The sequence below is a fragment of the Odocoileus virginianus genome, chromosome 19, assembly GCF_023699985.2.
Source record: "Odocoileus virginianus isolate 20LAN1187 ecotype Illinois chromosome 19, Ovbor_1.2, whole genome shotgun sequence".
NCBI classification, from domain to species: Eukaryota; Metazoa; Chordata; class Mammalia; order Artiodactyla; family Cervidae; genus Odocoileus; species Odocoileus virginianus.
Window position 1 is genome coordinate 32061683 of NC_069692.1, and position 26014 is coordinate 32087696.

The window sequence follows — 26014 nt, forward strand, 5'->3', positions numbered from 1 at the left end:
GTATCATCAGTACCCGAGGACAATTTCACAGCAGGTTTCCAGCTCCCCACACCAGAGGGTGAGGAGGCAGCTCATTAACCACGTTTGAATGTAAGTGTAAAACGCCATATTTTCACAGGAGGAAGTAGATGTGTTCTCTGCAAAGAATTCCAGTCTAATTTCTCACTCAGTCTTTTAATTCCTAAATGCAAAGGGGAAAAAAACTAAATAATAAGCCTGTTAGAATACACACAGAAGCTCTGTTTAACCCTAAGCTATTTAACACCTCAGTGGTTTTGTAAGCACTAGAGTCTTATTAACTCTTTTGTGTGCCTGTGTGTGGGTAAGGCACGGGGTGGCCCAGGAGTGATCACCACCACCCTGACGGTCACACTGAATAACTGTGCAAGGGCTGAAATTAGGAGGCGAGCAACAGTGACATCTAGTGTGGGGAAGCAATGCCAATATGTCACTGCAAACTCCAGCTCTTCCCCTAGCAAAAGGGAAGACATAACAGAAGCAGGAGGCAAATTAGGGTCAGAAAAATAATGCCGAGGGCAAACATGCAACCAGAATGCAGATATAAAGGATGACTATAGAAAAAGAGGGTCTTCCCTGTGGCTCAGATGGTAAAGAATCTGTCTGCAATGCAGGAGACCTGGGTTTGATCCCTGGGCCAGGAAGATCCCCTAGAGAAGGAAATGGCTACCCACTGTAGTATCCTTGCCTAGAGAATTCCATGGACAGAGGAGCCTGGTGGGTTACAGTCCATGGAGTCTCAAAGAGTTGGATACAACTCAATGACTATCACATACACACATAGAAAAAAATCTACTCATGTAATATTGCTGCTAAATTCTCTCCCCAATTCTACATTGTTATGCACTTTCTCATCCCACAAAGTCCCTCAGGTGATCCAATCTCCCATCTCTGCTTCCCCCCACCCCATCCCAAACCCTCCCACCTGTGACCCCTGGAGCCATCCAGCCCCCTCATCCTCAGCCTCTTCTTGGAACACTTGGCCTCTTGTTAAAGATCTCTGTTTGGAGACCGCCTGCCCTGAATCCCTGTTAAGGAAATGCTCTTTTGTTTACCTCACCCTCTGCTCCTCCCCAGCCACTTTCACTTCCCCTCACCCATCTCTTCCTGACTCTTACAAAAATCCTTGCTCCTTTGAGCTCCTGCTAACCATATCACTCCATCCCCACACTGGTTGTAATCATCTGCCAAAGCCCTACTCGTGCACAATCATTTGTTGACTATTTTAACTCCTAGCTCACAACTTTCCCTCAACCGCACACTTTTCATCATCATTTTGTGTCACCACTTACTTCATCTCCCATCAGTCCCCTCCTGCATTTGCCGCCCTCCTACCTGGCCCAGATACTCAAGATCCAATATTTATTCCCTGCCTTGCAAATTCTCTCAATTCCCTTACTCCTTTCTCTCTCCATTAAACTGATGGATAAGCTGGCTTATCTATGCCTACAGATAAGCAGCTGAACATGCCTCAAGAAAAATTACTCAACCCAGCTGACCGGTTTCACTTTAAATTCATGACCACAGACAGGTGGATGCTCACTAATGCCTGACAGTCCTACCTGATGTTTCTCTTAAGTAGTATTGCTTCTAACTCACCAAGAACTATTCCATACATACTTCATCCTCTCTCTAGTATGAGGGCCTCGCCTCATTACTCTTTGAAAATAAGAAAGTCAATGATCTGCTTTATCTTCTCAGCATGTGCACCATTTTTCCTTCTTCCTTCCTATCAAGTCCTGGTCCCTCCTCGTTTGACCAGGTTCCCACCCTCTCTCTCACCCTCTAGCTGGTGGGTGTCACTGCTTTAGTCAATTCCTCCCTGTTCTATGTTAGCATTTCCCCTCTGTAAGAAAGCAATGCTATCTTTATACAAATACAGTGCAGTATCATGGATCTAAAAAAAAACCCAAAAAACAAAAAACACCCAAACTCTCTCAATCCCAAAATATTCTGTTACCTCCTTCAAAGCTGAATTCCTCTAAAGAAAGACTACCTGTGCGGCCTCCACTTTCTCACTTCCCTTTCACTCTTCAACCCACTTCGGTCTGGTTCCTGCCCCCACCATTCTGGCGAACACTTCTTTTTCCCGAAGCTCTCGGGAGCATTCATCAGAGGTGACAATTCCATCCCTCCACTGAGCGTGAGACTCAACTCTCGGGAGTTTTTTTTCTACCTCCCTGGTCAGTCCTTCTCAGGCTCCTCTTGAGATTCTATCAACCCCAAACTCAACCTACAAGTGTTGGTGATTCTCCATGCTCTGTCCTGGCTCAAGTTTCTTTCCCACCTTATGGGATCTTGGGTATTTTGACTAAAAATACTACTCATGTGTGCTGCCCTGCAAATAGGTCCGTCATGAACCCAGGTCTCTCGCATGGCAGGCAGACTCTTTCTTATCTGAGCCACAACGGAAGGCCACCATCTTTCGAGATTCCATATACAGGCATTAACATACGACATTTGTTTTGCTCTTTCTGACTTACTTCAAACTGTATATAGGCTACAGTTTCATCCATGTCATTAGAACTGACTTGTGGACCGTGGGGGGAGGAAGGGTGGGATGAATTGAGACAGTAGCATTGAAACGTATGCATTACCATGGGAATTGGCTGTATGATGCAAGGAGCTCAAACCCGGTGCTGCGTGACAACCTAGGGGGTGGGATGGGGCGGCAGGTTGAAGGGAGGTTCCAGGTGGGAATGGGGACATGTGTGTGTATTAGTCACTCAGTCGAGTCCAACTGTTTGTTATCCCATGGACTGTAGCTCACCAGGCTCCTCTGTCCATGGGAATCTTTAGGCAATAATACTGGAGTGGGTTGCCATTTCCTTCTCCAGGGGCTCTTCCCCACCCAGGGACTGAAGCTGAGTCTCCTGCATTGCGGGCAGATTCTTTACCATCTGAGCCACCAGGGAAGCCCGGACATCTGCACACCTCTGGCTGATTCATGTTGATGTGTGGCAGAAACCAACACAACACTGTAAAGCAATGATCCTCCAATTAAAAATAAATTTAAAAAATACCATTCCTATGTTTTTCTCCTAGAAACTTAGGTTTCCAGCATGAATCTTTACTGTGAACCCCAGGCTCATATATCCAGCTGCTTTTCAATATTTGGCATATCCATTTAATACTGGGCTATTTCACAGAAATCTCAATCTTAACGTATCTAAAGCTAAACATTTATCCTCTCAATGTCTCCCTCCTTCATTCTTTCTGATCTCAGTAAACAGCAACAGTACACAACCCATCATTCTTCCTTTCCTTCCCTCCTCATATCTAAGTATTAATAGCAATGTCTGTATGCTTTTATCCTCAGTGTACCCCTTGAGTTACAGCACTTCTTCCATTTTTCTTGGAATCACCCTATTCATGGCCACCATTGTCTCTCAGGAGGTTTCTGCACAAGCCTCCAAAATGAGTCAAGATAGGTTTAAGCAATGCTGTTGCTGCAATCAATCATGACATCTGAGTGACAGAGAAGAGAAAAGAACTAGAAATAATTGGCATAAGGCACTAATGACTACCACACTCTGCCCCTCCAGTAATCAAATATTCCACTCATCATCTTTCCTGCAGACCCTGAGCTTATCCATCATGCTATGGAAGCTGCTCAACATTGCACCTGGCCACAGTACCAGGCTCAGAGTTTAGCATCTCCTGGTGACGTATAGTAGGCCCAAAAACACTAAAAAAGTTAAAAATGAACGATCATCACTATATATTCCCTGCATACAATAGTGGAACGGGAACAGAGTAAGTGCAATAAACACTCTCATTCAGAGAGCAAAAGAACGGGAAGACACAGCGTAGTCAATATTCCACAGTAACTGTGAAATCCCACCTGGGGCTGGAGAATGTTCTTTGATGAGGCCCAGATTCTTGTCCTGGAGAAGAGTTTCACATTCTCCACCCTCCCCTCTTTCCTTTACTAAAATTTTAGCTGGATTGAAATCAGCAACTTTATTGATTACTGCTGTATCTATAACACCATGCTCAGTGCCAGAAGTATGTACAGCAGTAGGTGCTAGCAAATAGTTGTTAAATGAATAATTAAATGAACCTTACCTAAGTTTCAATGATGATTCTGCTTTCAACTCCACATTCTACCCTCTCAATTTTCACTTTTTTTTTTCTTATTTTTTTCTTGGTAAAAATGCTATGTTCCCAGTCTAAGTGGCTTCCAATTCTAGTCTTCTATTTCCTTCCCTATATATCCTTACTTTCCTCTCTCAAGCACTTTTTGGGTCCTGACAAAGTGCTGAACTCTAACTAATATTCTTCATTTGTTTTCCTAAAACATTATCTTAGCCTTCTCTCTTTTTTTGATGCCAAACTCTATGACTTTATTTAGTTTAAAACAACATACAGAGAAACATCAAGTCAAGAGCCAAACTACATAAAATAGTCGATCTTTTGTACAGAACAGACTTTTGGACTCTGGGAGAAGGCGAGGGTGGGATGTTTCAAAAGAACAGCATGTATATTATCTATAGTGAAACAGATCACCAGCCCAGGTTGGATGCATGAGACAAGTGCTGGGGCCTGGTGCACTGGGAAGACCCAGAGGAATCGGGTGGAGAGGGAGGTGGGAGGGGGGATCGGGATGGGGAATACATGTAACTCCATGGCTGATTCATGTCAATGTATGACAAAACCCACTGCAATGTTGTGAAGTAATTAGCCTCCAACTAATAAAAATAAATGAGAAAAAAAAATAGCCGATCTTTGAAACAAGGTCTCTTCCACTGCGGAGTCCTCCGTGTTGATCACTTTGGTCCTGTGGAGCCTGGAGGCCATTGGGTAAGGTCCAGCACATATCCCCATGGTCCCGATTCCACCGGGTTCCTGACAGTGGCACATTTCAGAGGGTCCTCCCCAGGGCGTGCGTGCGTGCCAAGTCGCTCAGTCGTGTCCGACTCTTTGCGACCCTATGGACGGTGCCCACCGTCCTCTGGGTAAAATTTTAGTACTCACGAGGCTCCTCTGTCCATGGGATTCTCTAGCAAGAATACTGGAGTGGGTTGCCGTTCCCTTCTGCAGATCTTCGCAACCCAGGGATGGAAACCTTGCTGCCTTCGTCTACCTGTATCAGCAGGCGGGTTCTTTACCACCAATGCCACCTGCAGGGCTGGTACAAACTAGAGCTATGGTTTTCAATCTCAGCCACACAATAGAAATCAGTTGCCGCTTTTGAAACTCAGCCCACTAGCTGCACACCAAACTAATTACATTGGAGTCTCAGGGGAAGGGAGAGGGGAACCGAAGAATCACTAATGTATATAATTCCGCATGTGACCCCAATGTGTAGCCAAAACTGAATACCACTCTTCCAGGGTGAGCTTTCTCTCTTTCTCCTTCTTTCCTCCGTAACTCTGAACCCTAACACTGATTGCTCAACCTATGGATCCGCCACCGTTGCAAACAGCAAATCAACAAGTATTGAATTCCCTAAGTACTCACATCTGTGACTAATTTTACTTCCTCCTCACTCTTTTCCCCCCTCCCAGCTGCATTTCTCCATCTCTATTCATGGCACTAAATTCTTGATTTTAACAATTACACTTTAATTTCTTTTTAAATCTGGTTCCATGTCGTCTCTCCTCAATTGCAAAACTTTACCTAAAATTTCAACTAAATCTTCTACATTTTCTCATTCAGCACATGTACTGATGTTCTCTAGCTTTCATTTCTTCTCATCCACCTGTCTTTGTTGTGTATTAATCATAAAAAGGGTATATACAGATTTTTAGTGACTCTATGTATCCCTGTTATGTACTCTCATCTCTCCTGACTCTTGCTTTTTTAGTGCAATTGCTGATCATAACATCTTCCTAAACGTGACATTTTATAAGAAGGATACATTGTTACTTACTGTCTCAATGTCTGAAAAAAAGTAATAAAAATGTAAATCACTATTTCATGTTTTGGTACCACCCTAGTGGTTAACAAATACAGTGTATTTGAAAAGAGAAAATGTTTAAAGACCCATAATTTTAACATACACACATAAACACAAAAACATATAAAGAATGAAAACACCCTTCAACATTCCATCATCTTTCTTTAACATATCAAATGGCCGTGCATATGTGTGTGTAGAATAGCAAACTCTAGCCACCCATGGAAATGGAAGATAGTATTGCTGGCCAGCTGCATTTAAACTTCCTCTGTAGATTCCATCACACTCTAAGTGGGACAGAGCAAGTCATTGAAAACTCACCACAGACGTGTTCTTAGTGCGGAGTAGAGTTGGGTCCGATCACAGGTATGTGCAGTGGCTGAGTTCAACCACACCCGCCTAGAGACAAGAGACTAACATAGAAACCATCATGATCGGACAGAGAAAGGCCATTCACTGATCTGCTTAGCAAATTCTTGTTGATTTCTTAAACCTCCACAGGCACAGGGAAAACTACTGGAATTAAGAAAATCAAGGACAAGAGAAAGAGGTAAATATGCTAAAAGATGATACTACAGTTCAAAAATTGGGATGTACAGTGAGTGGAAACATGAAGGAAATTCTTGAGTAAGTCTCCAGATCTATTGGGAATCAGGAGCTAGCAATCACAGAATTAAACTAAATATGCAGAAAAATGTTGCAACAAGTAATTGACAAATAGAAAGTTAGTGGGCCTTTTTGACAAGTGATGAACTTCCCTCCCACCAAAAGAAGCCTGGTCATACCTGACAGAATGCTGGAAATTTCTTCAGCTAAAGACAATCAGATACCTTACTGAGTACCTCTTCCATATTCTTCTCTCTGCAGTTCTGGAGTTCAGGATGGAGACTTAAAAATAGAATCAGGTAGATAGATAAAGATACTAGACATATAAAATGAGAACCAGCATACAGGAGAGAAAGATATGACAAACTCAGCTTAATACACAGACTTGGAAAGTTTAAAAGGAGAATCACTACTAGCAAAATCAATGAAGTCAAATGGAACAATTTCACTCACAAAATCTTTCCAAATATACTATCCTAAAACAACATGAAAAACTTGAGACCTGTGTCTGCCATACTAACTTGTACAAATATTAGACATTTTCAATCATTTTGTGATAAACTATACCATGCAGCAATCCAACCAGCCGATATACTCCTTTCATCTCAGTACCGACATCACTTTATTATTCTAATCATTTCCCTACATGATCTCCTCAGGCTATTTCCCATTGAACGGGTTTCTACTCTGGGATCCCTATTTTATAGGCCTCCCCAAAGCTTCTCATCATTTTACAGACTGCATCTCTAAAAATGTCTTTGATTATGTTTTAAATACCTTAATCTACTCTGGAGTATTGCATTGGTTATGTCAGCAGAATGTGATCAGAAAGCCAGATCCCATAATACTGAGGAAGAATGGGTTAACAATTTTTCAGCTGCATTTCTTGCTGGTGAATATGCCACAGATGAATATTTTCAAAATGAATATGAGCAGTTTTAGATGAGTGCTCCTTAAATGTCACCGTGTATTAGTCATGCAAAGATCATTAAGAGGAATGAGGGGAGGCAGACATGCACATTTCATCCAAGACATAGATTCTTGCTGTAGACTGGAACTGTCAGAGTTGCCAGGTTAGACTCTGCTGCTAATGAGTATTAATGCAACTGAAGCATTAAATGGTTCATTTTTCTCCACGTACAACAATATTTCTAAAATATACAGAAAAGAACATTTTCTGCATGAGTCTTTGAGGGTGGCAAAGAAGACAAGGTGAATGAACCACTAAAAATTTCAAAATAAATTGATAAATTGGAAATTATCTTCTATTATAATTTAACAATATGCTGCTATGCTTATTTACAGGTAGAAAGCATATTTCTGCAGTGAACCACCTTAGTGGTTCCTTAGTTCTTTAAGAAAACATACATCACTGACTGTCTTGAATGCTTAAATGCCAGTAAATCTATATGTCTCCTTCCTTTTTGATATATCAGATACCAGTCTCTTCTAAGTAGATAAGTATATATAACTAAACTTCAGTTGATATCTGTGCTCCTTAGATATTTATATGACAAATAGGAAATGCTTCACAATCTCTTTTCCAAACACACTTGGTGACCTATCATTTAGATTTTATTGGAATGTCAATTGTTTGACTCTTGAGGCTGATCAAAGAAGAGATCCTTTGAAACTTGCCTGATTGCCTCTGACAGTACATGTAGGCCAAAGGCAATTTTATGTAGGAAGGTAGGGTAGGTCTGGACCAATGGTCTGAGTCAAGCCCTAGAAGCCTTTCTAAGAAATAATATCTCTTCTCAGAAGGGAACCCTCCTACACTATTGATGAGAATGTAAACTGGTGCGGTCACTGTGGAAAACAGTATGGAAGATCCTTAAAAACTAAAAAATATAACTACCATATGATCCTGCAATCCTATTCCTGGGCATATAGCTGGAGAAAAACACGGTCTGAAAGGACACATGTACACCAATATTCATTGTAGCACTGTTTACAATAGCCAAGAGTGGAAGCAACCTAAATGTCTATTGACAGATGAATAAATAAGGATGTAGTACATATATACAATGGAATATTACTCAGCCATTAAAAAGAATGAAATAATGCCATTTGAAGCAAGATGCATGGACATAGAGATTGCCATACTGACTGAAATAAGACAGATAAAGAGAAATATCATATCATATGGCTTATATGCTTAAAAAGCAGAGACATTACTTTGCCAAAAAAGGTCCATCTAGTCAGAGTTATGGTTTTTCCAGTAGTCATGTATGGATGTGAGAGTTGGACTCTAAAGAAAGATGAGTGCCAAAGAACTGATGCTTTTGAACTGTGGTGTAAGAGAAGACTCTTGAAAGTCCCTTGGATAGCAAGGAGATCCAACCAGTCCTAAATATTCATTGAGAGGACTGATGTTGAAACTGAAACTCCAATACTTTGGCCACTTGATGTGAAGAACTGACTCATTGGAAAAGACCCTGATGCTGGGAAAGACTGAAGGCAGGAGGAGAAGGGGACGACAGAGGATGAGATGGTTGGATGGCATCACCAACTCGATAGATGTGAGTTTGAGCACGCTTCCGGAGTTGGTGATGGACAGGGAAGGCTGGCATGCTGCCGTCCATGCGGTTGCAACAAGTTGGACATGACTGAGTGACTGAACTGAACTGATGGCTTATATGCAGAATCTTAAAAAAATAATAATACAAATGACCTTATTTACAAAATAGACTCACAGACTTAAAGAACAAACTTATCATTACCTGCAGGGAGGGATAGTTAGAGAGTTTGGGACTGACATGTAAACACTGCTATATTTAAAATAAATAACCAATAAGGACAAAAATAAATAAATATATATACATATACATATATTTAAAAATATCACCTCTTCTCAATGCCAGGTCTCACATAATCATTTCCTTTGACTGAGTAAATCATTTACCTTCAGTTTCTCCATCCATAAAGTGAGAAGCGAACACCTCATGGGATGACAAGTCTGCTTCAGGCTTTTAACAAGGTTCTTTAAAGAAAGTTAATACAATTTACTTATAATTACAGTATAGCAATTTGAATTTAAAGAATATTTTTCTCCTGAGTGATTCCAGTTACTTAGCACTCTTTGTCAATGTAGTAAATTATTCTAACCAGGTAGAGGTAGCCGGCAAAGTGTGAAAAGTTACTATCGGCATCTTCATTCTGCATTTAAAAACGTTCTCATGATAAAATTGCAGAGTCTTTTGTCTGGTTGAAATATGAGTAAGACAGCAAATAAACGTGATTTTAAGCCTCATTGTTAAACAATGAGTTCTTAAATTGAGCAGAAATCCCTGTGCAAGAAAGAGAATTCAGTGGTGTCTATTGTTATTACTATTATGTTTTCAGAATCCAGTTTTATATTAAAAGCTATAATTAGATTTCTAAATATTAAATCATTTCATAAACAAAACTTCCTTTTATCTCAGTAGAATAAAAATAATTTTCATTTCCTGACAAAAATATGATTTCTCTGAGAGAGGTCATTCTTGTCTATCTAACTCTATTTATCTCTCTCCTGTGCATAATCAAGAAAAAGTCTCCCAAGGCAACTCAAATGATTCAATAATGCAGTCCTACATATCACAACCTCATTAACTGAGCTTGAGGTAGAAGTAGCAGGACATACACGCATCTAAAACATACTTAGGCCAAACAGGAGGAAGGAAACTATTAATACAACTTCCCTATCACTTCAGACAGTTTTCACTAAGCAGTATCTTCCATTCCCATTCCTATTATTTTGAGTCTTGTATTAGAAGTATAATTATGAACATAATCATTTATTAGCATGCTAGGGATCAAGAAAATTAAATGACAGGTCCAGGAATCTTAACAAATCAAAAACACACACACACACACACAGGTTTGGGACCAGTCCCTCACTTGGTACCCTGGGCTTGCAAAGAACCGTAAACATGGTTTCCCAGCATCCTTGCCTCAGTCAGTTCACCCTCCATACTCCTTGCATCATCAGGATGAAGCCTAAATATCTTAGCAGCGCCCATACAGCCCTTCTGACTTTGTCCTCATTCTCCTTATATCTTGAGATTCATTTCTGGCTACTCCTCCATGTACATTTCATGCTCTTTCTCATCTTTTCCTGACATATTATACAAATGTACATATGTGGTCACAACACAGAGACTTTTCTATGTCTTCACATATTTATCTTTCGCCACCCAGAACTCATTTTCATCCTTTAAAACTCCCTGGGAGGACCTCTCACCCAGGAAGCCTTCCCTGGAACCAAATCTCATTCTATATTCCTCTGCTGATGCTGCTAAGTCGCTTCAGTCGTGTCCGACTCTGTGCGACCCCATAGACGGCAGCCCACTAGGCTCCCGTCCCTGGGATTCTCCAGGCAAGAACACTGGAGTGGGTTGTCATTTCCTTCTCCAGTGCATGAAAGGAAAAGTGAAAATGAAGTCGCTCAGTCGTGTCCGACTCTTAGCAACCCCATGGACTGTAGCCTACCAGGCTCCTCCGTCCGTGGGGTTTCACAGGCAAGAGGACTGGAGTGGGTGCCATCGCCTTCTCCCTATATTCCTCTAGTACTCTGCTTACTGCTGTCATAGTGCTTTCCATAGTCTGCCTTCTCTCTAGTTTCTCTATAAACTGTATGCAGCTCAAGAACAAGGGCTTTTTTTGCCATGGCCTTGGAGCCTAACAGAGACTGAGACATACTGAGTGTTTGGATCTGGACTCTTTTAGTGCTAACAACCTGGTGAAATAGCTAAGACGTGCATGTATTATGCAGTTAAACACAACATAAGGCCATGTCAAACTGAAATATGGAATTTGGTGCTGATTGACATAGGGAGACTTTTTAGAGAAATAAGAATTTAGACAGAGTTTTCATGAACAAAGTGATGGGGGTGAATAAAACAATATGATAACCAGGAAGCCAAAATAGAAGTCTAACAGCGGGGGAATGAAAAGAAAGAGACTCAAATCCAAACAACATTAAAATATAATAATGTATTAATATCATGCACTTAAAAATCTGTTAAAACAATAGATCTCTTATTAAGTATTCTTTCCAAAATAAAATAAAAGGCCCAATGTCACTTTTATAAACTAGTGTTGGGAATGTTAAAGTTGTATAGGCTTTCTAAAAGGCAGTTTTTCACCAGGAATTCTTTAAAATATATCCATCAACACTGTCACCCCTCTCTTGACAATATTCTTTTCCCTACCTACTGATACAATAATTCCACCTCTAGCAACTTTCCTAAAGAAACAATTAAGAATATGTGAAAAAATATGTACAAAGCTGTTTATTAGAGTATACTGAAAATTAGGCAGAAAAGGAAACTAATAGTTTCCCATTAATAAAGGACTCCTTAAATAAAGCATCACATTCTATGTAATGAATTATCCAGCAATTAATTCAGTTGATACTTGACTATCCATTTTATGTTGTTATCATGTGATAGTAATAATAGTATTAAATGAAAATGCTAGAATGTTAAAGGTATTGACTTAAAAAAACTCTAAGTTTATAAAAAGCATTTACATTGTTATCTTATTTTAAAATATACTGACAGGAAAACAACTGAAAATATAAGAACATGTCAACCGTGGAGGAGTTATAGAACTTTTTTGTTTTATTTCTTTGCACTTTATGTATTTTCCAAAAGAATAGTCTATTTCTAGTAATGGTAAATTCATCTCAATTGACATAAAATCTTTACTGCTCTAAGAAATGAAGGAGAAAGGATATGTTAGGATAGAAAGATTATTTGGGGGAAATGCTGAGGTTATTTTAGGATTATATCTTATAGAAAGATTGATAGAATCCAATGAGATCAAATATGAATGAAGTTTGAGAACTGAGAAGCATAGTGATTGAATTTCTTGAAGCCTCTTCTCAGGAATGGATATAGAGTTTATGTCAAAACATTGCATTCCTATAATAAAGCTAGAATATTATGAGTTAAGCAATGTTATAGGGATTTTCACTGCAGGACATATCAGAGCCTTTAATATGCTGGATTTTGCTGAGGAACTTTCAGGTCAGTTTAGTTCAGTCGCTCAGTTGTGTCTGACTCTTTGCGACTGCATGGACTGCAGCATGCCAGCCTTCCCTGTCCATCACCAACTCCTGGAGCTTGTTCAAACTCATGTCCATCGAGTCGGTGATGCCATCCAAACATCTCATCCTCTGCCTTCTTGCCTTCAATCTTTCCTAGCATCAGGGTCTTTTCCAATGAGTCAGTTTTTTGCATCAGGTGGCCAAAGTATTGGAGTTTCAGCTTCAACATCAGTCCTTCCAATGAAGAACACTAAAAGGGCGCTACAATATGCGTTGTTTCCCAACCATATTTGGCTGTTTCTTAATAGGATATCTGATAGGACTTATATTTCACAGAACACACTTGGGTAAGATGTTCTCATTGAAAAATACAATGTAGTGTTCATTTTGAAGTGGTTACCAACACCTGTAAATACAGGACTGGCACAATCAATGTGAGAGTCATCACCACAAGTCAGATTTTCTCAAGCTGGCATTATTGATAACTGAGGGCATACAATTCTTCTCTGAGGGGGGGTAGTATAGTGCACTGTAGCATGTTTGACAGTACTCACTAGTGAGCCCTAGTGATGCCAGTAGCAACCACCATCTCCCCCCACCCAGATGTAACAACCAAAAATGTCTGTAGACATTGTCAAATGTCCGCACCAGTGGTAAAGAAGACTGATTTCAGAAATTAGGCGAGGAAGCTTTGGCTGAGGTCAGAATTCCCAGGCCCAGTTCTTCAGTCTTTTTAAATATAAGCTGCCTTAACATTTGCAAAATGTCTGTTTGCTCCAACAAATGCAGAATGTCATCATGTTACTTTTCTAACACACTATGTCAAAAAGAACCATCTGTTAAAATGCTACATTGCGCATCTTCATCATTTTATCTATGTAACATTTTGATGAATGCTTAATTTAAAAAAGTTATGAATTTTACAAACAAATGAAAATATCCTCTTTTCTATATGTTAACTCTAACAAATAGGTGTGTTATTGGGCAAATCAGCTACTTAGAGCCTCGGTTTCCTCATAAACACACACACACACACACACACACAAATGGTGGTTAGGCCATTGGCCAACATGATTTCTAGAGTCCCTTCCAAAGCTAAAAATCAATAAAAGCTGACTTTTATTTTTCATTTATGATATAAAAAACATTGTACACATTAAACTTAAGTTCTGGTTGTCACAATACTTTCAATTGGGTAAATGCTACATTCAGACATTGGAGTGAATTATATTCAAAAGAAGCCAGGATTATAACCTTCTTTATACTTTGGAAACCCAATGTGCAGCTGGGGAAATAAGCTATGAGTTCATCGAAAACAATAATACAAACATTTAACATAAGGAATGAGAAGAGAGATTTAACTTCAGAAACAGATTTCTCAATTATGAGCAATACCATGATAATATTAAAATTAGAACCATTGATGAAATAATTTTCTAGGAAAAAAGATGAAAGAAATTGAATAAGATGTCCAAAGAGAAGCCAAACTCAGTTTTAGGGAAGAATTCTTTCTTCAAAATACAGATCATTCTTTAGACTATTTTAATTCCTTCAGTGTAGAAAAATCTTGAAACCTTGTTGTTTATAAAAAGCTATTATAATCATGATACTAGAACCAGAGTAGATGTATCACCCCCCAAAATATATTAAAATAGCAATCTCACTAACATAAATTCAATTATCCAAAATAAATGTTAGTAAATCATATCCTGTAATGAATCAAAGGAAGTATCTGACATAATTAAGTGGGATTCAATACATCTATTAATTCATTCAACAAATGTTTATTAAGCATTTATAATACAATCATAATTCTCAGTATTTGGAGTATATCATCATAAAACAAAGATCTCTGTTTCATGGAAATTACAGCAGGGGATTCCTAAAGGAAATCAACCCTGAATATTCATTGGAAGGACTGTTGCTGAAGCTGAAGCTCCAATACTTGGCCACCTGATGTGAAGAGCAACTCAAACGAAAAAGACCCCAATGCTGGGAAAGATTGAAGGCAAAAGAAGAAGGGGGTGGCAGAGGATGAGATAGTTAGAAAGCATCACTGACTGAATGGATGTAAATTTGAGAAAATTCAGAAAGACAATGAAGAACAGGGGAGCCTGGCACGCTACAGTCCATGTCACAAAGAGTTGGATGTGACTTAGCAACTGAACAACAGCGACACGCTGGTATCATTAACAGGTACATTGCGCAGTAAGTTAGTGACCAATGAGATAGGAAAAGAAAAATTAGAGTTGGATAAAGGGATTAGGGTGATGAGAACAGGAGGTAGATTGTAATTTTAAGTAAAATGTTCAGGAAGAGACCTCCACTGGGTTGATAGCATTTGAGCAAAAACATAAAGATGACCTGGGAGTTAGCTTTATGAATAACTCTGCAGAATAGCATTCTAGGCAGGGGATACAGCCAGAGCAAAGGCCCTAAGACCGGATTATGCTTGGGAGGCTCAAGGAACAACAGAGGCCAGTGGAATGGGAGGAGAGTGAAGTATGGGAGGAGTTGGAGACTGGGGTCAGAGAAATAACAGGGCTAGATCCTCTAGGGCTCCCTGCTTTTACCCCAAGTGAAACGGGGAGATTTGCGGGATTAGAGCAGAGCAATAACATATGTGATCTACATTGTAAATCTCTCTGGCTGTTGTACTAAGAGTAGACTGTAGTGGGAAAGGATGGGATCAGGAAATACAGGAGATTATCGTGTATTCTGGGCAAAAGTGAAGTTGCTCAGTTGTGTCTGACTCTTCGCAACCCCATGGACTGTAGCCTACCAGGATCCTCAGTCCATCGGATTTTCCAGGCAAGAATACTGGAGTGGGTTGCCATTTCCTTCTTCCAGGGGATCTTCCCGGCCCGGGGATCGAACCCAGGTCTCCCATATTGTAGGTAGACACTTTACCATCTGAGCTACCAGGGAAGCCCAGTGAGTGGCTTAGATCAGAGTGGTACCCGGGGTGGTGGTAAGAAGTGGTTGGAGTCTGGATATATTTTGAAAATACAACCATCAGAAATAACTGATGTATTGGAGAGAAAGGAGGTGACAGTGACTGCATGGTCTTTATCCTCAATACCTGGAAAAATGAAGCTGCTATCAAGTGCAACTGGGAAGGCTATAAACTGAGCAAATTTGAAGGGGAAGATCAAAAAATGTTCTGAACATGTTGCACACAAGAGAAATTTAGATGTCTAAGAGGAGACAAGTAGGCAGCTGGATAAACATGTTTACAACTTGAGAAAGAGTCAAAACTAGGGATACAAAGTTATAAATCTTTAGCATTGTTGCTTAGTCGCTCAGTCATGTCCAACTCTTTTGTGACCCTGGGGACTGTAGCCCGCCAGCCTCCTCTGTCCACGGGAATTCCTAGGCAGGAATACTGAATGGGTTGTCATTTTAGAGCTTGAGAAATAGTCAAAACTGGAAACATAATTTATAAGTCTTCAGCATATATATAGTATTTAAAGCCATGAGACTAGATAGGTTCAAGAGTAGAAAGCAATAAATCAAAGATTTATGTGTAGCACTTAAACGTTAAGAGATTAGAAGAAATCAGCAAAGGAAACTGAGAGGGAGAGAAAAAAAAATAGTAAGCAAGCCAGAAGAGAATGGTGTTCTAGTAATAGTGTTCAAGTCTGTCCAAGCTCTGCTAAGTAAGTATGGGTCAGTTCAGTGAAGTAAGAATGGTTCAACATAAGTGATCCTATTAATATAATTATATTAACAGAATTATTTTGATGTAATTAATGAAATAATAATAAGTCAAAGAAGAAAAATTATATCATCATCTTAATGGATCTACCAGAATGTTAACTGATAGAACTGAAGGCTACTTTAAAAGGTATGTGATCAACTAATAGCCAATATAGGGCTTTCCTGGTAGTTCAGATGGTAAAGAACCTGCCCTCAATGCAGGAGATCCAGGTTTGATCCCTGGGTCAGGAAGATCCCCTGGAGAAGGGAATGACTACCCACTCCAGTACTTCTTGCCTGGAGAATCCCACAGACAGAGGAGCCTTGCAGGCTACAGTCCATGGGGTCACTCTCAGCTGAAATGGTGGTAATTTTCATTGAACCTAGGAAGAAAAATAGCATGCCTACAAGTAACATCAGAATTTTTTGTTTTTGTTTTTGTTTTACAAATTCTCATGAAGGAAATAAGAAATGTCCCTTTATAAGAAAAAAAGGAAATAATGAGTTATATATATCTGAATGTAGGACACAATATGATTACCTACTTAAAACCTTCTGAAAAATCAACTCTAAAATTTTGTAATAAGAGAATTAGTGAGATTAGTTACCAAGTAAATATGAAAAAATTACTTTTTACTATAAAAAAAAACAGTAAAAATATGAAGTAAAGATCCCCTTTTCAATAAGTTCAAAAAGATAAAATATCTAGAAGTAACAGTCAATATGATTTAAAAAACATGGCCACTGAAAGTGTCAGTTATAAAACATGTAACTTTAGCCAAAAGGATGCAAGAATGCTAACCTGTGTCATACAAGATATCAAGCATTACTGCATTACTCCTTTCCAGCTTCTTTATTAGACCCATAACCGGAGTCACTTGCCTTCTCAGCTCTTCCTTAGGCTATCTATGGAACAAATTTTATTTCTCATCGGTGACGTTTTTGCTGTCTCCAAGCCCAGACAGTAATCATTTCTCTGATCAAATTAGAAGTTCATAATGGTCATCATTATTTCCCATCTGGAATATACTGCCTTATGACTAGAACCATGCTTTCTCAAAGCTACAAAGTTTCTTGTCTCTTAGCTCCTTTCTTTTTAGTATATATTTATTATTCCAGAGAGAACAGAAAAAAGAAACTTCTGTGCTAAGTCGTTTCAGTCATGTCCAACTCTTTGCGACCCTATGGACTGCAGCCAGCCAGGTTCCTCAGTTCATGGGATTCTTCAGGCAAGAATAACAGAGTGGGTTGCCATGCCCTCCTTCAAGGGATCTTCCTGACCCAGGGATCAAACCCACATCTCTTAACATCTCTTGCACTGGCAGTCAGGTTCTTTATCACTAGCACCACCTGAAGGCCACTGAAACGATACGGCCACTGAAACGATACGGGAATTTTAATTTTGGTGCAATAAAATATAAAATAGCTCCCAAACAACTTTACATGATAATAGGTCAGATTTGGAAGAATGAGCCATAGAGAGCATTAGAACCTTTCCCTCAGACTCAAACAGGTATTTGAACCTCTGAAAATATTTCCAAAAATTGTGATTGAGGCCTGTCAGAATGCTCGATCTAGCAGGATGGTTGTTTACACACACACACACACACACACACACACAAATAAAAGCTCAAAAAAGAAAAAAACAAAAACCACATCTCCTGTGTATCCTGCATTGGCAGGCAGACTCTTTCCATCACCTGGGAAGCCCTAGGTCACGAAGATAGTTAGCAGCAAAGCTCAAATTTGAACCCAGGCCTCCTGACAACAAATCCACTACATATGTATATCCCTGGACCAACCAGTTCCCTTCTCTAAAGACTCAGTTCTCATCGCTATACTATACAACCACTAATTCCTAGCCCTTCTGGATCTAAATTCTTTGTGTATTATAGAAGTTGAAAAAGAAGACGTTCAAAGTAGCTGAAAAAATATATTATAAATGAAGTTTTATATCCTATGTCTAGTCAGTGAAAATCTTTTATTGAACTTTTATAATCTCATACATATCCCTTCTTAATTTTTGACACCACCAGACGAATCTTGGTCCTCTAATTTCAATTTTATGTTGCCAAAACCTAGCTCGTTTTACTGCTGGACTAATTGTGTGATGTAGATGGTACCACATACAATACTTGTCTACTCAAGCACTTTTTATTATTTCCTCACACTTTCTAAATCTCATCTCTTCTGTTTGGTGTTCAAGTTCTCTCTGATTTGGCCTCATCTCATTTATTTAATCTTACTCCCCAACTTGAGTGTTTTTACTTATGAGACCAGCGTCCTTGCCAACCGAAGATGTCAAAGTTCAGTCCCACTTTTGTGTCTGTAGTCACACTGTTCCCTCACGCAGAATTATTTCCTGACATTCCACATATTTCAGTGCTATGTCTCCTGAAAGACTGCTCACTTTCTGCTATCACTTCAAAGCCTCTTACTGCTTCAAAACTATTAATACCTCTTTGGCTAACTTCTCCTCAAAAAGCCTCAAAACGCCCAGAGAACTCATGGTCTCCTCCTAAAGGTCCCAGTTATATTTAGTACAAAGTAGATATTTTTCCATTTACGACCACAGAGAATTGCTCATGCCCACCTATGTTCAAGCGTAAAGAAAGATCTAGTTTGTGTTCGGAGTGCCACTTGGACTCTCAGTACTGATACTTGAGACTCTTGATACTTGAACTCTTGGTAAAACAAACATCCAGTATATTACTAACTGTGCCCTCAAATTATTTTATATAAACCCTATTATCAATATTTTATATTGTTCTGGATGAGCTACCTCAGCTTTCATTGAGAAATGTCTCCTCAAGCACAGACCTTAAAGGAAAACTAACCAAATTGATTAACAAAATTTCTCATATATTGCTCGAGTCTAATATACATATCTAATATAAAACATCACTTTAGCAAAAAATCACAAGACATATTGAGGCAATATAAAATTTATACATAAAATGTTAAAAAGTAGAGATTCTTAAGTTCTTTAATATTGCTACATTATGGGCAAGATGTAATATCCAAAATATTCTAATAGGTGAGTTATGAAATATACCTTATAGTTCCTGGAAAAACTTAACTTTATACTTCCCTGAAGGCTTAAATCTGAGTTAACTTACTTGGAGAAAAGAGTCAGTTGAATTTAATGAATATTTTTGCCTGAATAATTTTATGCTGACTGCTGTAATCATGGGTCTTTTAAATTTTTCAAGTAGGGAGAAGATAATTATGCCACATGTGAAACAAACCAAGACTGTACATCTATTAAAAATGTATCTAATAGTTAAAATAATAAGAATACCAATTACTGTGATGTATGACAATTGGAGGGAAGAAGGATATGGTCCTTCTGAAAAAAGCACTGGCTTTGGATGTAAAAGACCCAAGTTATAGGACAGATCCTAACAACATAATAGTAGAGTGAGCATGTATGTGAACTTTTAAGAATAATCAGTTTTCACATCTGCAAATTAATCCCTGTAAGTCCTTCCATCGTCTGACATGGTAAGAATTTAAATAGATTACATGTAATAATGTATATACTATAAGGTACTATACAATTTTCAACAATTTTTCTTGCTTATTTATGATTATAAAAAATTTGTCAAACAAAATAAGAAATGCAAGCTTTATTTAAAATTAAACATTTTCAAATTACTAATAATTTTTAACATACAGCTACAATTACTTTTCACTTTATGACTATCTAGTTTTTCTTCTATGCATATATATATATGTGCATTTGCATATAAATCTTTTAAAACTTTGCATTATGCTATGCTTATTGCTTCAAAAGTTGCTTTTCTCATGTAAAAAATAGTACATAAATTTAAGTCATCTTTAGGTGTATGTGACAATGAGCCTACATAAATGTGGGTGAAAAGTGTTTTCCACAATCAAAACCAGTGTTGGGGGACTTGGGTTAAGGAAAAAAAAAAGATACATCTGTATTTATGGCTGAGTCCCTCTGCATTTCACCTGAACGATCACAACATTGTTTTTTGTTTTTTTTTTTAATTAGTTGGAGGCTAATTACTTCACAATATTGTAGTGGTTTTTGTCATACATTGACATGACTCAGCCATGGATTTACATGTATTCCCCATCCCGGTCCCCCTTCCCACCTCCCTCTCCACCCGATCCCTCTGGGTCTTCCCAGTGCACCAGGCCCGAGCACTTGTCTCATGCACCCAACCTGGGCTGGTGGTCTGTTTCACCCTAGATAATATACATGTTTCGATGCTGTCGATCACAACATTGTTAATTGGCTAAACCCCAATACAAAATTAAACGTTCAAAAAAAATGTACTCTCTATAAAACCCATTGGCATAAAATTATCCAAAATTTTCTTTCAAAGACCATTTAGTAAACTTAAAAAACAAAGATAAAAAGTGTGTAGTGAGGAGACAACTCGGCACTGAAAACCGCTCTGGAAGCCCTGGATGTAGAACACAAAGGACCCTCGAGATTAGTCTCCCTGATTTTCCATCGAGGGCTACCCTGAACGTCCTCCAACTGGGCGCCCTACATTTTCACAGACGAGGGCAGCTCCCACCTCAGACTTCACCCTGGAAGCAGATGGAGGAAGAGAAGGTGGGTGTGTGCTGTGGTGCGCTACCAGATACCCTCTTCAGTCCAGAGGCATCAGGGCCGGGCTGCTGGGGTTGTCACTGATGCTACAGAGATCCCTGCTCGCTTGGATTGTCTTTGGCTGGGAGCCTGGGAATCTGCCTCAACCAGAGGTGGCTCCCAGCCTTTGACTGACTGATGCAGGTACCAAGGGTTGGCCTGTTACCTCATTGGGAACAAGTCTGAAGGGCCTTCCTCACTTTCCTATAGAGTATCACCACAGAGATTTCCCCATGAACCAACTTTTCCCCTGTATACCCAATCTCAGCATCTGTTTGCAGAGCACCCATGACAAATCCTTCTCCAGAAAAAAAAAAAAAAAACCTGAAAAAGACTGTTACAGAAAGGAAAAAATGAAGCTTTATAGCAAGAAATAGAAAGTTGGGATCCAGGGCCACTTTAAATAAAATACCATTAGGAGACAGCACTTTGCCAGTTACTAAAGACTTTCACATATATTCTCATTTGTTCCTTACAATAGCCTGGTGAGATATGTTTTATTACCTCCATTTTATAACTTAAGCATCTGAGAAAAGTAGACTGAACAGTATGATTCATGGAGAAATAGACCTACTGAAAGATCCCTCTTCTAACCCATTGACTCTGAAACTCTTAAGATTTATCAGATACCTAAAGAAGAGTTAGGAGATGTCTATTAATTTCTTTAAAGTAAATTGTGTTGCTTTCGCCACAGTTTCTGATATGTAGTTTGAATGGGAACTTGGAGGAGATGAAATGGTGGTGGAAGAGATAGGGATGAAGGTAATCTTAAAGGATAATCATCTCTTCCCCAAACCTCACACCTCATAAACTGGCACATACATCCTTCGTCTTCAATCTCAGCCTCTCACTACTCCCCATCTCACGGCTCAGCCTTTAGCCAAGTTAAACTCTGTTCCTCAAGCAGATCCTATTCCTCCACTTTTTACACAGGAGTTTGGTGTTCTCTGTCTGGACTGCACTTCGTAGCCCTTTGTGCTTAAGAAACTTCTATTCATCCTTCAAGATCCATTGTGAGTTCTCTGGAGTTCTCACTTTTTCCTATATTGCCCAGATGGAGTTGATCTCTAATTTCACTACTCCATTTTCTTTCTTCTATGTCTCTGTTCCATGTTCATGCTCTGTTATGGCTCTGAAAGCGTGGTCTTTTAACTATCTGCTTATATGCCTAATTCAACCATTAGACTCTGAGGAGGCAGAATTGCATCTAATTCATCTTTTGATTTCCCAGGGCTTTGTTCATTTTCTGGTAGGTCAGTTCAGTTCAGTTGCTTCATTGTGTGCTGATTCTTTGTGATCCCATGGACTGTAGCACACCAGTCTTCCCTGTCTATCACCAACTCCTGGAGCTTACTCAAACTCATGTCCTTTGAGTCGGTAATGCCATTGAACCATCTCATCCTCTGTCATCCCCTTCTCCTCCCACCTTCAATCTTTTCCAGCATCAGGGTCTTTTCCAATGAGTCTGTTCTTTGCATCAGGTGGCCAAAGTATTGGAGTTTCAGCTTCAGCATCAGTCCTTCCAATCAATATTCAGGACTCATTTCCTTTAGGATGGACTGATTGGATCTCCTTGCAGTCCAAGGGACTCTCAAGAGTCTTCTCCAACACCACAGTTCAAAAGCATCAATTTTTTGGTGCCCAGCTTTCTTTATAGTCCAACTCTCATAACCATACATGACTACTGGAAAAACCAGCTTTAACTAGATGGACTTTTGTTGGCAAAGTAATGTCTCTGCTTTTTAATATGCTATCTAGGTTGGTCATAGCTTTTCTTCCAAGGAGCAAGTGTCTTTTAATTTAATGGCTGCAGTCACCATCTGCAGTGATTTTGGAGCCCAAACATATAAAGTCTCTTACTGTTTCCATTGTTTCCCCATCTATTTGCATGAACTCATGGGACCAGATGCCACAATCTTAGTTTTCTGAATGTTGAGTTTTAAGCCAACTTTTTCACTCTCCTCTTTCATTTTCATCAAGAGGCTCTATAGTTCTTCTTCTCTTTCTGCCATAAGGGTGGTGTCATCTGCATCTCTGAAGTTATTGATATTTTTCCCAGCAATCTTGATTCCAGCTTGTGCTTCCTCCAGCCCAGCATTTCTCATGATGTACTCTGCATATAAGTTAAATAAGCATGGTGACAATATACAACCTTGACATATTCCTTTTCCTATTTGGAACCAGTCTGTTGTTCCATGTCCAGTTCTGTTACTTCTTGACCTGCATACAGATTTCTGAAGAGGCAGGTCTGGTAGTCTGGTATTCCCATCTCTTTCAGAATTTTCCACAGTTTGTTGTGATCCACACAGTCAAAGGCTTTGGCATAGTCAATAAAGCAGATGTTTTTCTGGAACTCTCTTGCTTTTTCAAGGATCCAGTGGATTTGGCAATTTGATCTCTGGTTTCTCTACCTTTTCTAAATCCAGCTTGAACATATGGAAGTCCATGGTTCACGTACTGTTGAAGCCTGGCTTGGAGAATTTTGAGCATTACTTTGCTAGTGTGTGAGATGAGTGCAATTGTGCAGTAGTTTGAGCATTCTTTGGCATTGCCTTTCTTTGGGATTGGAATGAAAACTGGCCTTTTCTGGTCCTGTGGCCATTGCTGAGTTTTCCAAATTTGCAGGCATATTGAGTGCAGCACTTTCACAGCATCATCGTTTAGGATTTGAAATAGCTCAACTGGAATTCCATGGGTTCTCAATAAATGTTTAGAGAATATATGAATGAACAGGGAATGGATGGGGTAAAAAGCCACAGAAGGGTTGCATGAAGGCAGTTTAAAGCATTAAAATGGGTTTTGAAATGTAAATAGGAATGTTAGAGTAATTTAGACATTTTTATAATGTGATTTATATTACCACATTTCACTTTATCAACTAAGAATTTTGAAGTTGCATGTGGAAAACTATAATGCATCTGAATTTCATAAAGTAGGTAGGAGAAGGAAAGGAGGATGTGGAATGCCAAGACAGATAACAGCTGAAGATACTTTTGTCAATAGGACTACAGAAACTCCACCTTATGTGTTATTGTTGCTCAGTCGCTTAGTCACGTCTGACTCTTTGTGATCCCATGGACTGCAGCAGGCCAGGCTTCCGTGTCGATCACCATCTTATATACCCATCGTCAAACAATAGCAGTGGCTGGTTTATATGAAATTACTTCATGTAAGAATGATTGTTTTTAGAAGTTTGCCAAAAATTTGACTACTTATGATTACAAAAAGGTTAGAAAAATACAATACTAAAATTTACTTCAGAGGGAAAAAAATGGTTGTGATCAAAGGAAAGAAAAACTAAACAGCACCTTTTAGAAGAGATTTATAATGATTTCCTCTTGCATTAAAGGCAGAAGGAACAAAATTACCATTAACTCTAAACACATAAAATTATGCTTTTCATACTTTTTGAAAGCATTTAAAGTGTTTTTATACCACTAGCTTCTATAGACAAAAAATAGTTTAATGTATAAATGTATTGCAATTCCCTGAAATATTGAATTGTATGTACAGTGTTTTTCTAATCTGTAAATCAACTTGTTCAGAAAAACACCAGGGAAATTCAATAATTGATAGTTATAATTTTCTCCTGAATCTTGTGTTAAGTGTTGCTTGGATAATACTTTATGAATATTTTAGTAATCAAATTATTACTTGTTCTTCATATTGAAAACATAAAAGTTAAGTAAAATATCCATTTACTGCTATCAATTAATGATTTCTAAGTAAAACAATTTGAAGTTCTAAAATTAAATTATAGAAGGAATGTGTTCAATAATTAAAGAAACATTTGAAAACTAACTGTATTAATCTGATTCTCTTGAGCATAGCACTAACTCATTTCTATAATCTAAGATTGGTCCCTTTGTTTTCATCACAATTTGCCAGGTACAACTTAAGACTATCACACAAGCCAACCCAAAACAAATCATCTGCACGACACTACATAATGCCTGAGGCATGGCAAACAGTTATTGACCTCGGAAATGGTGAGTTGTATGAAACATGTACCTGTAACACTTTGTCTTTACTAGTGTTAGTAAAACCCATCTTACCCTAACCCTGACCCCACTAAATCTGAGGAGCTTGGTATGAGTGTGCCCCCAAAATGGTATGGTTCTTAAGTTAAAAATCACAGTAACTCATGAAAATTAAAGATCATTAGCGAATCAAGTACTACTCTATTGAGTGTGTAAAACACAATTTATGTCTTTAGGACATTATTCTAAAATACAGTTGGCCCTTGAACAACATGAGTTTGAACTACTTGGGTCCATGCAGATTGTCTTTAATAGTAAATACAACAGTGCTACAAGATCCACAGTTGGTTGAATCCAAGGATGGGGAACTGAAGATACAGAGGGCTGACTATAAATTATACATGGATTTTTTGTTGTTGTTGTTCTTCCCATTATTTATTTTTTTTTCCCATTTATTTTTATTAGTTGGAGGCTAATTACTTTACATCATTACAGTAGTTTTTGTCATACATTGACATGAATTAGCCATGGATTTACATGTATTCCCCATCCCGGTCCCCCCTCCCACCTCCCTCTCCACCCGATCCCTCTGGGTCTTCCCAGTGCACCAGGCCCGAGCACTTGTCTCATGTACCCAACCTGGGCTGGTGATCTGTTTCACCCTAGATAATATACATGTTTCATGCTGTTCTCTTGAAACATCCCACCCTCGCCTTCTCCCAGAGTCCACAAGTCTGTTCTATACATCTGAGTCTCTTTTTCTGTTTTGTATATAGGGTTATCGTTACCATCTTTCTAAAGTCCATATATATGTGTTAGTATACTGTAATGGTCTTTATCTTTCTGGAGGGGAGAACAAATGGAGCAGATTCGGTCCCACATGTACAATTTGACCATAAATTTTGATAGCACAAAAGTAATAGTGTTCTTTAGTATTTCCACGAAGTAAATAAGATGAACTTGACAAGATTACATATTTCAAAAGTAAAAGGCTTAATAATAACTTGCCAAAACAATTCTGGAGCTACATTTGAATGTTGAACAACACATTTGTTCTCCCCTCCAGAAAGATAAAGACCATTACAGTATACTAACACATATATATGGACTTTAGAAAGATGGTAACGATAACCCTATATGCAAAA